The 18,291-nt window shown below is 41.8% G+C and overlaps 1 protein-coding gene across 7 annotated transcripts in view; it reads right to left on the bottom strand.

Moving 5' to 3' along the window:
• Window positions 1-18,291, bottom strand: part of ZMYM4 (zinc finger MYM-type containing 4) — a 151,977-nt gene that overhangs the window by 115,399 nt on the left and 18,287 nt on the right. For 4 of the 7 annotated variants that reach the window (XM_030823400.1, XM_003273401.3, XM_030823404.1 and 1 more), the window contains one exon: window positions 10,306-10,367. The exons of the other annotated variants lie outside the window; for them this stretch is intronic. The gene's annotated coding sequence lies outside the window, so the exon portion shown is untranslated. The remainder of the gene's footprint in view (window positions 1-10,305; window positions 10,368-18,291) is intronic. 7 annotated transcript variants of the gene reach the window in all.

The raw sequence follows: 18,291 nt of genomic DNA, 5'->3' as shown, positions 1-18,291 counted from the left end.
TACCTACAATAAGATAAGAATAAAGAACAAATGGCATCAATAAGACACAAATAAGAAGACAGAAGACTTAAATCCAACTATGTAATTACTACATTAAGTCTAAAAGGAATAAACACAACAATTACAAACTATCGGACTGCAGAAAAAGGTAAAACCCACATAGAGACACAGACTGAAAGTCAAAGGGTGGGGAGGGTAACACATGTCAACCCAAACACTAAGCATAAAAAAAAAAACCTGATATTAAATATAACCACATTAATCTCAGATATAGGAGGCCTAAAGAGAAAGTATGCACCCAGCACAGTGGCTCACACCTGTAATCCCAACACTTTGGGAGGCAAAGGAAGGAGGATCACTTGAGGCCTAGAGTTGGAGACCAGCTTGGGCAACAAAGCAAGAAAGACCTCATCTCTACAAAAAATAAGAAAACTCAGCTAGGCACAGTGGTGTGTACCTGTAGTTCCAACTACTTGGGAGGCTGAGATGGAAGGACTGCTGGAGCCCAGGAGTTCGAGGCTGCAGTAAGTTATGATTACGCCACTGCACTCCAGCCTGGGTGACAGCAAGATACTGTCTCTAAAAAAAAAAAAAAAAAAAAAAAGAGAAAACATGACAAGAATAGAGTCACTCGGCCAAGCATGGTGGCCCAAGTCTGTAATCCCAACACTTTGAGAGGCTGAGAGATCACTTGAAAAAAAAAATCTTAAAAAAAAAACAGAAAGAAAAAAGAATAGAGTCACTAAATATGATTATCAACAAGACATAACTCTATATGTGAAGCAACTAACAATACAACTTCAAAATACATGAAGCAAAAAACAGAACTAAAGGGATAAGTAAAATCTCCAACTGTGACTGCAGATTTATAGTTCTGTCAGTTAGAAAAAGACAAAAAAACAAATAAGACACGGAAGATTTTTACAGCCCTACCAACCAACTTGACCCAAGTGATATTTATAGAAACATTACACCTAACAACTGTGGTATGCACTTTTTAAAGTTTACTTGTGGGCTGGGTGCAGTGGCTCACGCCTGTAATCCCAGCACTTTGGGAGGCCAAGGCGGACGGATCACGAGGTCAGGAGATCGAGACCATCCTGGCCAACATGGTGAAACCCCGTCTCTACTAAAAATACAAAAATTAGCTGGTCGTAGTAGTGCATGCCTGTAATACCAGCTACTTAGGAGACTGAGGCAGGAGAATCGCTTGAACCAGGGAGTCAAAAGTTGCAGTGAGCCGAGATCACACCACAGCACTCCAGCCTGGGGACAGAGCAAGACTCTGTCTCAAAAAATAATAAATAAAGTTTACTTGTGGGGGCACCAAGATACACTATATGCTGGAACATAAAAAGAGAGCATCGATAAAAATCAAATAATTGAGGCTGGGAGTGGTGGCTCACACGTGTAATCCTATCACTTTGGAAGGCCAAGGTGGGAAGATTGCTTGATGCCAGAAGCTGGAGACCAGCCTGGGAAACACGGTGAAACCCCATATCTAAAAAAAAAAAAAAATACAAAAAAAAATTAACCAGGCATGGTGGCACATGGTATAGTCACAGCTACTCTTAAGAGGCTGAGGTGGGAGGATGATTTGAGCCCAGGAAGCAGAGGTTGCAGTAAGTTAAGATCGAGCCATTGCACCCCAGCCTGGACAACAGAGCCAGATCCTGTCTCAAAGAAAAAAAGAAAAATCAAATAACTGAAATAACAGAAAATATATTCTCTGACCTCAGTGGTATTAAATTTGAAATCACTAAAAAACAAGATAATTACAATATCAAAAATTAGAAATTAAGCATACTTCTAAAGAAACTGTATGGCCGGGCGCGGTGGCTCACGCCTGTAATCCCAGCATTTTGGGAGACCAAGGCGGGCAGATCACTAGGTCAGGAGTTCAAGACCAGCCTGGCCAACATAGTGAAACCCCATCTCTACCAAAAATACAAAAAAATTAGCCGAGTGTGGTGGTGTGCACCTGTAATCCCAGCTACTCAGGAGGCTGAGGCAGGAGAATCACATGAACCCAGGAGGCGGAGGTTGCAGTGAGCCAAGATCACGCCATTGCACTCCAGCCCAGGCGACAGTGTGAGACTCCGTTTCAGAAAAAAAGAGAAAAAAAGAAAAAAAAAAAAAGAAACTGTATGGTAATGCAAGTAGAAAAATAAATCAGAGAAAACTCAGTAAATATTTTGAACTGAATGATATAAAAACACAACTTACTAAGAGTTTGGGGATGCACTTAAAGCAGGGCTTAGAAATGTCTATAGTTTTAAACCATAAGCTATCGATTTAACTTAAAGAAGGATGCCAAATCAAGAAGCTAGGAAGAGAAAGCAAAGTAAACCCAAAATAAGTGGAAAGAAGGAAATAATAAAGATAAAAGCAAAAGTCAATCAAATAATGATAAAAGCAAAAATAAATTAAATAGAAAACAAAGAACAGCATAAAAATCAGTGAAACCAAAAATGAGTTCTATCAAAAGATCAATATAGGCTGGGCGCCGTGGCTCATGCATGGATCACTTGAGGTCAGGAGTTTGAGACCAGCCTGGCCAACATGGCAAAGCCCTGTCTCTACTAAAAATACAAACATTAGATTGGTGTGATGGTGCGTGCCTATAGTCACAGCTACTTGGGAGGGTGAGGCAGGAGAATCGCTTGAACCAAGAAGGCGGAGGTTGCAGTGAGCCAAGATCGTGCCACTGTACTCCAGCCTGGGTGACTCCATCTCAAAACAAAAACAAAAACAAAAACAAAACACAAATTGCCAATATCAGGAATGAAAGAGGGAACACCACTACAAATCTACAGACATTACAAGGAAAATAAAGAAATACTATAAAGCAATTTTTTCTTTTTTGGAGACAGGGTATCCCTCTGTCACCAGGCTGGAGTGCAGTGGTACCATGACAGCTCATTGCAGCCTCGACCTCCCAAGTTCAACTGATCCTCCCACCTCAGCCTCCAGAGTAGCTGGCACTACAGGCAATCACCACTGCACCTAACTAATTTTTGCATTTTTTTGCAAAGACAAGGTTTTTTTTTTTTTTTTTTGCAACAACAAGGTTTCCCAGGCTGGACTTGAACTCCTAGACTCAAGTGACCCTCCCACCTCAACCTCTGGTGGAGCTAGGAATATAGGTGTGGTCACCGTGCCCTGGCAAATTTTTTTTTTTTTTTTTTTGGAGACAGTGTTTCCCTGTTTTTGCTCAGGCTGGTCTCAAACTCCTGGCCTCAAGCAATCCTCCCACCTCCAGCCTCCAGAGTAGCTGAGATTACAGGCATGAGCCACCACATCAGGCTCTCTTTTTAAAAACAGCTCTTTAAAATGCAAAAGCCAGACTGGGTGCAGCAGCTCACACCTGTAATCCCAGCACTTTAGGAGGTCAAGGCTGGAGGATCACTTAAGCCCAGGAGTTTGAGAACAACTTAGCAACATAGTAAGACCCCACCTCTACAAAAAATAGTCAAATTAGGCCGGGCACTGTGGCTAACACCTATAATCCCAGCACTTTGGGAGGCCAAGGAGGGCGGATCATGAGGTCAGGAGATCGAGACCATCCTGGCTAACATGGTGAAACCCTGTCTCTACTAAAAACACAAAAAATTAGCGGGGCTTTGTGGCAGGCGCCTGTAGTCCCAGCTACTCGGGAGGCTGAGGCAGGAGAATGGCGTGAACCCAGGAGGCAGAGCTTGCAGTGAGCTGAGACCGCGCCACTGCACTCCAGCCTGGGTGACAGAGCAAGACTCCGTCTCAAAAAAAAAAAAAAAAAAAAAAAAAGTCAAATTAGCCAGTCCGCTGGCACAGGCCTGTAGTCCCAGCTTCTCCAGAGGCTGAGGCAGGAGGATCTACTGAGCCCAGGGGTCAAGGCTACAGTGAGCTGTGATGGTGCCACTGCACCCCAGCCTGAGTAACATAGCAAGGTCCTGTCTCAAAAAAAAAAAGCAAGAGCCATTTTTAGCTTGTGGATAATACAAAAATAGGCTACCGACAAGAATTTGGCCTGTGAGCTACAGCTTGCTGATCCTTGTTCCAGAGACTGAGCTCAGACGACAAAAATGAATGGAACAGGGTTTCAACTTTTTGGCTATTACGAAGTAAGAGAGATTGGATTTACCTTCCTGCCTTAAACAACTAAAAGGTCAGACAAAATTATGAAGTAAGTTTTTCAGGCATTGGAGAACAGGCAGAATAGAACAGTAAGCTCTGAGAGAAGAGAAACAAATGAGGTGAGTCCTATCATTGCCTCAGCTTATCATCTGGCGAGTTTCCAGGCCACATAGTATACAGAGTGAACCTAAATGGAGCCTGGCGATCTCCCGAAGTTGAGGAAACAGGGTTCAGAGTTAGCAGACATCAAAGAGGCCAGAATACTAAAAAGGAGAGAGATACACTGAGAAGTCCAGAGATCTGCAGAGGACTCTCCTCTAGTCTTCAGCTAAGTATCAAGCTGTACAAGTAAGAGAAGAAACCATGGAGGCCAGTGAAACAGTCACCAGAAAAAAGTGGGCAGAACAATTCCTAGAGTTTATACAGGGCCTGAAATAGTTCATGTCCCATCAACCAGAAGGAAAAGAAAAGACTTTTTTTTTTTTTTGAAACAGCCTCTCACTCTGTCACCCAGGCTGGAGTGCAGTGGCACGATCTTGGCTCACTGCAGCCTCCACCTCCCAGGTTCAAGCAATCCTCCTGCCTCAGTCTCCTGACTAGCTGGGACTACAGGCGCCCGCCACCATGCCAGGCTAATTTTGTACTTTTAGTAGGGACGAGGTTTCACCACATTGGGCAGGCTGGTCTTGAACTCCTGACCTTAAGTGATCCACCCGCCTTGGCCTCCCAAAGTGCTGGGATTACAGGTGTGAGCCACCATACTCAGCCCAGAAGGAAAAGACCTTCTAACACATGGGGTATCACATGGGGCATCAAATATTCAATAGTATAATAAAAAGTCAGCAGTAGGATAAAATTAGCTTTCGCCAAGAAGCTATTCTGGTGCCACCACCTAACAAAGATAAAAGTAAGCCTCAAAAAGATCTGTTTATCTTATTTATTTATTTTTTTAAGGCAGGGATACAGGGTACCAAAAATATCTGTTTCTAGTAACTTTACTGTATCCCAGAACAAAGCTTGAGAATAGTTAAGGGAATTTTTTTTTTTAAGTCCTGCACCCAACTAGGTAGAAGCCACAATGTCTAGCATTCAATCAAAAGCTACCAAGCATGCAAAGAAGCAAGAATAGCCAATTTATAATGAGAAAGGTTAATCAACAGAAACAGATCCAGATATTATACAAATGATAAAACTAGTAGACCATTAAAAGAACTATTATAAATATATTCCATGTATTCAAGAAGGTAGAGGTGAAAGCATGAACATACGAAGGAGACACACAGATATATATAAAAAGTACCCAAACTGAACTTAGAGATGAAAAACCCAATGTCTAAGATGAAAATTACACAGAATGGAACTAACAGAAAATTATACACTGTGGAAGATTGGTGAATTAGAACACACAGCAAACGAAACAGTCCAAAATAAAAAGAGAAAAAAGGCTAAAGAAAATTAGTGAGCTATGGAACAACATCAAGTGATATACATATAACTGGAGTCAATAAATATGCTAGGGAGAAGACAAAAAGATTTTGAAAATATAATGGCCAAAACTTCCCAATTTTATGAAAACTATACTCACAGAATCAGAATGCTCCAGAAGTTTGAAATAAACCATACCAAGGCATAATCAAATTCCTGATAAAAAGTGATAGAGAATTCTTAAATGCAGCTAGGGGGAAAATGGTATTACATCCAAAGGAACAAAAATAATAACAGTAGACTCACAGAAGCAATGCTGAGGCAGGAAAATAGAATCTGGAGGCAGGGAATCTAAGGCCAATTCACACTGACTTCCCAGAGCTAAATCAAAAGGAAAACCCCAAATTTCCACACCTAAGTAACAGAAGGACTGGGGGCTACTCCCTTTGCTAACCCCACTCTTTTTCTATATGGCAGATGGAAAATTCAAAGAATCTCTGTTGCCGGGCACGGTGGCTCATGCCTGTAATCCCAGCACTTTGGGAGGCCAAGGCGGGCGGATCACGAGGTCAGGACATCGAGACCATCCTGGTGAACACTGTGAAAACCAGTCTCTACTAAAAATACAAAAAAAGTAGCCGGGCGTGGTGGCAGGCGCCTGTAGTCCCAGCTACTCGGCAGGCTGAGGCAGGAGAATGGCATGAACCCGGGGGGCGGGGCTTGCAGTGAGCTGAGATGGCACCATTGCATTCCAGCCTGGGCAACAGAGCAAGACTCTATCTCAAAAAAAAAAAAAAAAGAAAGAAAGAAAGAAAGAAAGAATCTCTATTGGTTGCTTTCTGCAACCAATCAGACGTTTGCATAAGAGTGTAACTTTGTAACTTCACTTTAGCCTTTGATTGGTTGCTTTCTGCAACTTACCAGGCAACTAATCAGACTGATTCCTGGCCAAGTCTTTGTTTGCACAGAAGTGTAACTTTGTAACTTCACTTTAGCCTCTGATTGGTTGTTTTCCACAACCAGAGGTTTGCATACTGTATAACCTTTGTAACTTAACTTTAGCCTCTCATTGGGGGCCACTTCTTCATTTACATAGGGTGTACACCAAGTAACCAATGGGAAACCTCAAAAGAGGATTTAAACCCCGGAAAATTCTGTAATGGCACCCTTGAGCCCCTATGCTCCAACTGGCTCCCACACTGTGAAGTGTGCTTTCATTTTCAATAATCTCTGCTTTTTTTTTGCTTCATTCTTTTCCCGCTTTGTTTGTGTGTTTTGTCCAATTCTTTGCTCAAGACGCCAAGAACCTGGACACCTTCCATTGGCAACAATGCAATCCAGAAGGTATAGGAGCAACATCTTTAAAGTACTGAAAGTAAAGGAAAATGTCAACCTAGAATTCAAAATCCTGCAAAAATATCTTTCAAAACTACACCAGGTGTGGTGGTGCATACCTGTAATCCCAGCTACTCAAGAGGCTGGGACAGGAGGATCACCTGAGCTCAAGAATTTGAGTTCAGCCTGGGCAACATGGCAAGACTCTGTTTCTTAAAAATAAACAAAAACAAAAAAAAACTATCAAAACTGAAGACAAAATAAATAGCTGTTCAGAAACAGAGAATTCATCACTACCAGACCAGTACTACAAGAGGTATTGAAGGAAAGTCCTTCAGCAGAAGGAAAATGACACCATATGAAAACAAGCGTCTACCCTAAGGAAAGAAGAGTATGGCGATGTAACTATGTGGGTTCTCACCAGTTATAAATGGATTGCCTCTCAACTCCAAACCCACTCTTCTCTGCCCTGCTTTACGTAATGAAGATGGATCCTGTAAAACTTTCTCCTTTGCCAGCTGGCACAATGTTAACCTTTGTCAGTAGATGGCACTGGAGGAATACTCTAGAAGGAAGGGGCTTCTCTTCCTGTTACACTGTTCTCTAGCCGGCTTGCTCCAGTGGAGGTGTGTACGACTCCAAATGGCCCTCCCAGAGACCAACTCCCCAGCAAGTCTCAGTGGCACAGGTACACATGCATGACTAGTTTCCTGACAAGTTCTGTCAGCACTCCAGAGAGCAGCTACGCTGCAAGTTTCAGCAGCATCCCTATGGGAGACAGACTTCCCAGAGAATTATGCCAGTGTCCAAGCTGGCTTCTTAGCCAGATTCAGCAAGGGGCTTCCTAGTGACTTTGAGACACAGTATCCTCTGTTGCCCAGGCTGGAGTGCAGTGGTACAAACATAGTGAGTGCACTGCAGCCTTGATCTCCTGGGCTCAAGCAATCCTTCCACTTCAGCCTCCCAAGTAGCTGGGACCATAGGTGCACACCAGTATGTCCAGCTAATATTTTTATTTTTCGTAGAGATGAGGGACTCACCATCCTACTGACTTTTATTGGTACCCCAGAGGGGCATTTTTTAATTGCCAGCAAAAGCCTGCCCCACCTCAAATGTTTCCAGCATCCAGTGGACCACATCTTCTCCAACAAGATCTGAATCTCAGCCTTGAAGCTGGTGGGCTGGCCATCATCCAGATTTATGCCATCCTTGTTAATTTGCCTCAGACCTAGAGGTAGTGGCCACTCCCTCTACTGTTATCCTGTATCTTTAGCGTTCTCTTTATGCCTTAGAGTTAATTTCCCATTAATGGTAAATAATTCTTTATGTTAAACTTTCCATATTCAAATTACTGTGTGGTTTCTGTCCTCTGATACAGGACTGGTAGTGGCAGCGGTCATAGGAGACAGGCACACAAAGATGGGATTCGGAATTGGTTTTCATTGTGTCCTTAGGCTTGAGTATAGGGCTCAAGCAGGAACTAGTTTGGTAATAATCCCACATATGCAGGGGCATCACAGGCTATCACCTGTGGTTGGTGATGATGAAATGCCAACTAAAACAAGTACCTTGGGAACCCAAATGGCTGTTGCACTTAACTAGTAAAGCAGTAATGACGGCTACAAAGTCTGTTATGTGAGATGAATTCTCTAACTGCTCTTGTGCATTTCTGATGAAAATAACAAGTTCAGGTCCATTAAGTCAGCTCAAGTCACAGTCAGAGAAAGAGAGACCTTTCAAGATAACCTTAAATATATATATACACACACACACACACACACACACACACACACACTTTTTTTTTTTTCTGTGACAAGCACCCAGGCTGGAGTGCAGTGGTGTGATCTTGGCTCACTGCAACCTTGGCTCACAGCAACCTCTGCCTCCCAGGCTCAAACCATCCTCCCATCTCAGACTCAGGTGTAAGCCACCATGCCTGGCTCATTTTTGTATTAATAATCTTAATTCTTATATAACCACAGGTTGATATTGCTGAAAATCAAATGCAAAATTTAATTGTGCAAACTGAATTACAAAATTAGTTGAATTCAGTCTCGCCAAGTTTATTGTGTGAAAGTAAGAGCAGACAGAACTAGACTCCATCTCAAAAAAAAAAGTAAGAGCAGGCTGAGGCCGGGCGCAGTAGCTCACACTTGTAATCCCAGCACTTTGGGAGGCCAGGGCAGGTGGATCACCTGAGGTCAGGAGTTCAAGACCAGCCTGACCAACATGGTGAAACTCCGTCTCTACTAAAAATGCAAACGTTAGCAGGGTGTGGTGGCGCATGCCTGTAATCCCAGCTACTCAGGGGACTGAGGCAGGAGAATCGCCTAAACCCGGGAGGTGGAGGTTGCAGTGAGCCAAGATGGCGTCACTGCGCTCCAGCCTGGGCAATAAGAGCGAAACTCCCATCAAAAAAAAAAAAAAAAAAAAAAAGAAAGAAGAAAGAAAGAAAGAAGGAAGGAAGGAAGGAAGGAAGGAGAAAGAAAGAAAGAAGAAAGAGAGAGAGAGAGAGAGAAAGAAAGAAAGAAAGAAAGAAAGAAAGAAAGAAAGAAAGAAAGAAAGAAAGAAAGAAAGAGAGAGAAAGAAAAAAAGAGAAAAGGTTAGAACAATTACTGGGAAATAATGGGACCTTGAAACTTCAAATGGGAATATCTGGTTGGATCAGAATGAAACTGACAATTTCAAACCTCCACTTGCCCTCTGTATCTAAAAAGAATACCCTTCTTTTGCTGGAAAATCATGTGATATCCTTATGTGCAACAGATGCCCTACAGGAGGACATTCATTCTCCTCAAAACCAACCACAGCTAACCCAGTCATCACTAGAGCCATAACTAGGGTCAAATCTCAGCATGTTGTAAGGGGACAGGTACACACAATGGAAACAGCTTTACAGGCCAAAAAATTCCAAGATTTTGCTAATATATAAAAGCAGAAATCTGGGGGACATGTGAAAACAGAGTCTCAGGATATTACACTAAGGTGGTTAGAATTTACTGATATGAGGTGCACGTAATACAGATTCTGAATTGAATATGTTAGCTTGTGTAGATGGAGGTATCTCTAGTGGCTTCTCTGGTTGCTGACTGAAACTTAACAATAGTCTACATTCAGTAAGACTGAGACAGTAGATTTCCCTGGCATTATCTGGAAGAGGGAATCCTGAAGTGGACTCAACCTCTGCAAACTGCACACCTACCACCCAACTACATTCCCTGAGAAGGCCCAGGGGTCATTCTGTTAGTAAGGGGAACACTCATATCTTTGAAAAGTCCTGTGACTGTTCTCCTTTGTAGGTCAGGGATAACTGCAGAAAATGCCACACTGAGATGGGCTCCTTGATTTCACCAAGGATAATGGGATACCAAAGTAGCAGAGGCCAAATGGCACTATTTAACCCCAAAGATAAGGACAGCAGGGACATACCGGTAATCACAATGTTTTGGCCAGCAGGGATCTTTGGCAGTGGCTAATTGATCACGATGTTCCTAGGAATGAAATAGATGGGCAGTTTAATCTATATAACAGAAAAAATGTCTAAATCTGGTGGCCAAAACCCAACTTGAGTTATCACAATGCAGGTCATGGGCATTTTCCCAGTTTCCACACCTAGTCAATTCACAGGCCCAGCCAGAGACTCTTGACTGAGGACAGACTGGGTCCTCTTGAGGAAGGACTCTGCACCATTACTGCAAGTATATACCATAAATCTTCCTCCAAGTCTTCCCCAAAGGAATAAGTACCCATTTAGAAGATCTGTGGTTCTTAACCAAGGCAATTTTGCTCCCCAAATCTAGAAAATTTGGCAATGTCTGGAGGCAGTTTTGGTTGTCAAAACTTGGGGGTGCTGTTGAAATCTAGTAGATAGAAACCAGGGATGCTTAAATGTCCTACAATGTACACAACAGCCCCCATAACAAATTATCTGACCTTAAAAGGCCCTACATTATCTATAACCTGTTATTCCCCTGATCTCATCTCCTGTTATTCACCACCTTGCTCACTCATGTTCAGCTACGGCCTCTATGCTGCCTCTTTGATGTTCACAAAACATATACAACACCCTCCTGCCACATAATCTTTGCCCTTGCTGTTCCTTCTACCTGGAATGTTCCTCCTATCAGATACCCATATGACTTCTCATTTCTTTCAGATCTTTGCTCAATTGCCACTGTTCAGAATTGTAATACCCTCTCCACCAAAATACACTACATCTCTATTGTCATCTTCCTCTATAGAAATGTTTTACTTAAAATGTTCTACATTAATTATTTGTTTAGCAGTTATTCCCACCCCATCCCTGGAATGTAAACTCCATAGAGCAGAGATTTTCTCCATTTTATTCATTACTGTATCCTCTGTACCTACAATGATTCCTCATGCATAATAGGCACTCAAACACTTGTTGAATGAAAGCATGAATGGTGACTGGAATAGAAATTAGGGATGTGGAGCACAGTGGAATCTGAAATGACTTAAGTGGTTATCTATTGTTTTTATCTGTTCAATACCTTGTTCTGAAAAGTCAGTTCTCTGATATTTCAAAGACATTTACCTTTTTCAAAATGTGACAACGTTTTCAATGTAGTCAAATCTCATTCTTTTAATTTTTTTGTTTACGCTTGGAAAGGGTATCATCCCAAGATATTTACCTACATTTTCTTTCGGTACTTTATTAAGTTTCATTTTCTTATATTCATATATTGAATCCAAATAGGATATGTATTGGCATTTGGAATAAGAAAAAGATCTAACTTTTTCCCCAAAATGGCCAGTAGACCATCCAAACATGATCTATATACTCTACTGTTATATAGATATGAATCTGTCTATTTGTAACAATTCAGCATTCCCATACCAGTATCATATTTAAGACCCTGCTATAGAACGAGGTTCTATATTCCCCTACTGCTCTCTGCCTTCATAATTCTTCTAATTCAAGATTGTCTTGCCTTTCACATATTATTCTGCCCCATCTATCATCAAATAGAATAATTTTTTAAACCCCTACTAGGATACTTAATGTAATAATATTAATTTTAATTAATTTTATGGAACACATATTTTTATAATATTGAGTTCTTCCATCCAGGAACATGATATACCACTCTATTTTTTTCCAAGTCCCAGAGTTTTCACACATTCTATGAAAAGATCATATAAAGAAGGAAGTTATTAAGATATGCCACAGTCAACTTCAAGAGAAAAGACTGAATGAAAGAATAATTGGAACAAACATTTTGAATCCTTTTTTTTTTTTCTTTGAGACAGTGTCTCACTCTGTCACCCAGGCTGGAGTGCAGTGGCGCAATCTTGGCTCACTGCAACCTCCGCCTCCTGGGTTCAAGCAATTCTCCTGCCTCAGCCTCCCAAGTAGCTGGGACTACAGGCGCGTGCCACCATGCCCAGCTAATTTTTTGTATTTTTAGTAGAGACGGGGTTTCACTGTATTAGCCAGGATGGTCTCGATCTCCTGACCTCGTGATCTGCTCGCCTTGGCCTCCCAAAGTGCTGGGATTACAGGTGTGAGCCACCGCGCCTGGCCTGATTCTTAAATAATTCAAGTGTTCCACAGAATGGAAGGCTAAAAAAGAGTATGTTTATTCCCACTTCCTAGCATTGACCTCCAGGGCTCCCATGACACTGCCCTTGACTTCTACTCTTTCTCTTTGGCTTTGAGAAATTACCACCTAGTATATGCTAGGTATTTCATGTGCGCTAACCTATCGAAACCTACTGAAACAGAATTAGATACTATCTGTATTTCCATTTAATCCATTCAAGAAAAAAAAAAAAAACCGCCGGGCGCAGGGGCTCACGCTTGTAATCTTAGTACTTTGGGAGGCCGAGGCATGTGGATCACCTGAAGTCAGTTCAACATCAGCCTGACCAACATGGCGAAACCCCTAGTCTCTACTAAAAATACAAATATTAGCCAGGTGTGGTGGCGCGTTGCCTATAATCTCAGCTACTCAGGAGGCGGAGGCAGTAGAATCGCTTGAACCCAGGAGGCACAGGTTGCAGTGAGCCAAGATCCTGCCACTGCACTCCAGCCTTGGCGACAGAGCGAGACTCCATCTCAAAAACAAGAACAAAAACCACGTTAATGGCATGGTATGGTGGCTTGCACCTGTGGTCCTAGCACTTAGGGAGGCTGAGGCAGGAGGATCATTTGAGCCCAGGACTTTGAGACCAGCCTAAGTAACATAGGAAGACCCTGTCTCTACAAAAAATAGAAAAGAAATTAGCTGAGCACGGTGGCAGGCGCCTATAGTCCCAGCTACTCAGGAGGCTGAGGTGGGAGGGTTGCTTGAGCCTGGGGGTTAGGCTATAGAAAGTCATGATCATGCCACCATACTCCAGCCTGGGTGACAGAGCAGGAACCTGTCTCAAAAAAAAAAAAAAATGTTAATGGTATCACAGACACAATTCTATTACGGTAGCAGTACCTACTCTACAATACCTCACCTTCTTCCTCATGGTCTATTTCAGAAGGTCTAGAATAGATAAGGCCTGGGCATTTTCATATTGTAAAGGTGGGAAGGCGGTGGGGAAATGGGGGAACTCCCCTGGGGGTTCTGAAGCACATTATTAATCAAAAACAACTAAACCGCAGGGCGTGGTGGCTCACGCCTGTAATCCCAGCACTTTGGGAGGCCAAGACGAGTGGATCACCTGAGGATAGGAGTTAGAGGTCAGCCTGGCTAACAAGGTGAAACCCCATCTCTACTAAAAATACAAAAAAATTAGCTGGGCGTGGTGGCAGGTGCCTGAAATCCCAGCTATTCAGGAGGGTGAGGCAGGAGAATTGCTTGAATCCAGAAGGCGGAGGTTGCAGCGGCCTGAGATCATGCCATTGTGCCTGCCACCATGCTCGGCAACAGAGTGAGACTCTGTCTCAAAAAAACCAACTAAACCGCTGCACGACGTGGCATATGCCTATAGCCCCAGCTACTCGGGAGGCTGAGGCAGGAAGATCACTTGAGCCCAGGAGTTCTGGGCCATAGTGTGCTAGCTATGCCAATTGGGTGTCTGCACAATGGGAGACATCAATACGGTAACCTCCCAAGTGCAGGAGACAACCAGGTTACCTAAGGAGGAGTGAACTGGCTCCGGTCAGAAATGGAGCAGTTCAAAACTCCCATGCTGATCAATAGTGGGGTCGCGCCTGTGAATAGCTACTGTGTTCCAGCCTGGGCAACATACCAACACCCTGTGTCTAAAACTAAAACAAAAACACAAGACTAAACCAAGATATGCTTTCTCTTAGGTCTTCTGATGCTATCTATCTGCTGATTTCTAGAAAATTAAATTTGTGCATCTGAATGTCTGTGTGTATATTCACTCGCCTCAATCTCTATCTTGGGCTTCAGTTCCCAACTAACTTTAGAATAGTCTTTACTTGCAAGACTCAAATAAAAATACTATGGTATCAAAGCGGGAATGTGGTGCAAAAAGGGCCTGCTAAATAGTAACAATCATGGCCGGGCACAGTGGCTCACACCTGTAATCCCAGCACTTTGGGAGGCCAAGTGGATCACCTGAGGTCAGGAGTTCAAGACCAGCCTGGCCAACACATGGTGAAACCCTGTATCTACTAAAAATACCAAAACTAGACAGGTGTGGTGGCAGGCACCTGTAATCCCAGTTACTTGGGAGGCTGAGGCAGGAGAATCGCTCGAACTCAGGAGGCATAGGTTGCAGTGAGCTGAGATTGCACCATTGCACTCCAGCCAGGGTGACAAGAGTGAAACTCTGTCTCAAAAAAAAAAAAAAAGGAACAATCACTACCACTACTATTATTGCTAATAACTGTAGCTATGTCTGGAGACAAAGGGGAAAAGAAAGAGAAAGCTGGTTCTTGAAGGAAGAACAGGTAGAAAGACATCTGGAGACAGAAAAAAAATAAAATGCTAAAAGGCACAGAAGTTAGATATGACACAAAAAGCATAATCCATAAAAGAAAAAATTTAATAAGGTAGACTTCATCAAAATAAAAAATTTCTGCTCTATCCATATGGCAGTATGGATATACTGAGTTTGGTTATTCATCAGCTGAAAGATATTTATGTCATTTCTAGTTTTTGGTGATTATGAATAAAATCACTATAAACATTTGCCTATAGGTGTTTTAAAAATAGACTTTATTTTTGGCCGGGCACGGTGGCTCACACCTGAAGCTGATGTGGGAGGGTCGCTTCAGGCCAGAAATATGAGACCAGCCTAGGCAATGAAGCAAGACCCGGCACCCTATTTCTGCAAAAAAAAAAGAAAGTGAAGACAAGCCATCAACTGGGGGAAATATTTTCAAAACATTAATAAAGGATGTGTATCCAAAATATATAAAGAACTCTCAAAACACAACATAAGAAGACATACAGTATTTATATGATCCAGTAATCCTACTCCTTTTTACCCAAGAAAAATGAAAACATGTTTATATAAAAACCCATAGACAAGAAATTCAGGCTGAATTTTTCTGTTAAAAAGAAAACATTACTGAAGACATTACTCAGTGAAGAATCACATCTGAAATCACTTTTAGAATCAGGACTAGAAAATGTTGTTTCTTGGCAGATGTAGTAATGTTCTTTCCATTTAATAATGGAACATACTTTACTAATCATATTCTCTGATCTGTTGGGCCTAATTTCTTCATATATATAGTTTTTCAAATTTAACTCTTTCCACAATGAATTTGAGGCAGTTTACAAAAAGATATATGAGTAAAAGAAATAAGGGCTGTGACAAAGGAAAATACAGATAATTCTGATGTGATTGATCCAAGAAAAGAAAAACTGGCAAGTCAATCACTATGATATATTATCATAATTTATATAAGTGGATGGTATGAAAAGCAGCTATTGTACATAGAATACAATAATCTAAAAAGGTCTTTAGGATATATGGTAAAAGTATCTGGACCAGTGGTATTCAACCAGGGGCAATTTTGTTCCCCAGAAGATACTTGTAATGGCTAGAGATATTTTTAGTTACCACAACTAGCGGGGCAGTGCTACTGACATCTTAGTTGATAGTGGGTTAAGTATGAGGCTGAATATTCCACAGTGCACAAGACAATGCCCCACAACAAAGAATTACCTGGTCCATAATGCCAACAGTGCCAACGCTGAGAACCCCTGATTCAGACCACACTGTAGGTGTTAAGTAATCACCGATTTTTAAACGAGTGGAGTGATCTAAAGTAAGGAAATAATAGCTTCCTCCTTCATCCCGACCACTGTGTATTCTTCCCCCAGTTTTCCTATCTCAATTAATGGTGCCACCAACTATCTAGCACTAACCCTGCTACCTAGGGGTTAGTGGTCTTCTTTGTTTCGCTACATTTATCAACAAGTCTTATTGACTGTACCTCCAAAATACATCCCAACCAATTCTCATCACCTACACCCTACTCCAATGATTACTTTCATACCTGAATTATACCAATAGCTTCCTAACTGACCCTCTGTTTCCCATCTTGCTCCCTGAAGTTCATCTCATACACAGGAGCCAAAAGAATCTTTTTAAGAGATCATACTCTTTAGATCATACACAAAAACCAACATGCTCAGAGAATTATCTATTCTTCCTACCGCAATCACGATCATATTATCTTATGCTCTCCTGTTTTCTTCACTACCTAAAATTATTTTCTCTATTTCTTTTTTATTTTCTATCTCACGCCCACCACTAGCACAAACCTTAACTTCCTTATTATTCTTTGTCCAGCACTTGGAACCATGTCTGACACGTCCTAAATATTTGTTCAATGAATGAATCTCTCCTATACTAATGTTCTATTTGTTCTACTAGAGACAGAGTAACAATACATCTGAGCAGGAAGGAGACTAATTCTCCCAAAGTGAACTGATATTCCCAATGTTAGTCAGCCAGGACACAAATTATAGGTCATGAAATAAGGTCTTTGGAAGAAAGGGGAAAAAAATAAGTTATTTCCCCCAGATTTCAACCTGCTTCCAAGTTTCAAAGAAAAGATGCCCTCTGCTCACCATGAGACAACTGAAAGCTCAGCAAGTAGATGCTGCCTATTTCTCCTAGATCAGCCACACATAATACATATATAAATACATACATATTTGTTCTGCAATTCCCTATTATACTAAGTTTTAATAAAGTCTGTTTTAAAATAATCATAGCCTGGTCTCAGCTGTGCTGGGTGGAATTAGGCAGATTCTGTCACCACAGAGGCTGGGGGCACGAGCAGGGCCTCTACCAAAGCTAGCGTGATAGTAGCAAAGACATTCAGAAATAAACTCTCCCACAAAGAAAAAGTAAATTTCTGATAGGAGTCAGGGCTGTAAGGCACGCTGCCTTTCGCCACAGGAAAAAACTCTGACCAGTAACCAACTTAGAGAACTGGAATAATAAGGGGGCCAACTTGTTACCTCAGAGATAAACACGTTTTCATTGTAGAAGAAAAATCTGTCTCCAATGTGTAAAAATGAATGGGGTAGAGGAAACAGTAAAGAAAGGAGTGCGAAAAGAAGAGTTGTAAAAGCAGGGAAAGTCAAAAGACAAAACATGCAAAATGAGTGCCAGAACTAAGGTGGTGGCAGTAGAAAATCAAAAATGTTTTTAAAATCATACCTGAAGTAGTATCAACAAGATTTAGCAATTTAAACTAAATAGTAAGGGAAAGGGAAGAAACAAAAGATGACTCACAGGTTTCTAACTTGGGTGACTAGAAGCCAGTAACTAATAGAGCTAATACGTGAAGAATAACAGACTGGGGCTGCAGAGGGCTATGATCTTGCCACTGCATTCCATCCTGGGCAACATAGCAAGACTGTCTCTAAAATAAAAATAAAAATAGGCCGGGAGTGGTGGCTCATGTCTGTAATACCAGCATTTTGGGAGGCCAAGGCAGGCAGAACACGAGGTCAGGAGTTTGAGACCAGCCTGACCAACATGGTGAAACCCCGTCTTTACTAAAAATAGAAAAATCAGCCAGGCGTGGTGGCGCGTGCCTGTAATCCCAGCTACATGGGAGGCTGAGGCAGGAGAATTGCTTGAACCTGGGAGATGGAGGTTGCAGTGAGCCGAGATCGCATCACTGCACTCCAGCCTGGGTGACAGAGCGAGACTCTTTCCCCCAAAAAATAAAATAAAATTAAAATTAAAATAAAATAAATAAATAGGAAAAATAACAAGTTGAGAAGGGGAGAGCACTAGGTGTGTAAGTAATTGGCAGGGAAGAAGGAAGTAGGAGTTCAGTTGTAGACATAGTGAATTTGCAGTATTTGTGTGACAGCAAAAACACAAGATTTTTAGTTTTAAAGACAAAAACAGAAGCAAAGAAGTAAAATGGAAATCACATAATGTACTTAATGGGTAGATCCTAAAACTACTACTATAAGCCAGTGGCTGATGCCTGTAATCCCAGCACTT

The sequence above is a fragment of the Nomascus leucogenys genome, chromosome 12 (assembly GCF_006542625.1).
Source record: "Nomascus leucogenys isolate Asia chromosome 12, Asia_NLE_v1, whole genome shotgun sequence".
Taxonomy (NCBI): Eukaryota; Metazoa; Chordata; class Mammalia; order Primates; family Hylobatidae; genus Nomascus; species Nomascus leucogenys.
This window is presented reverse-complemented; position numbering and strand designations above follow the sequence as displayed.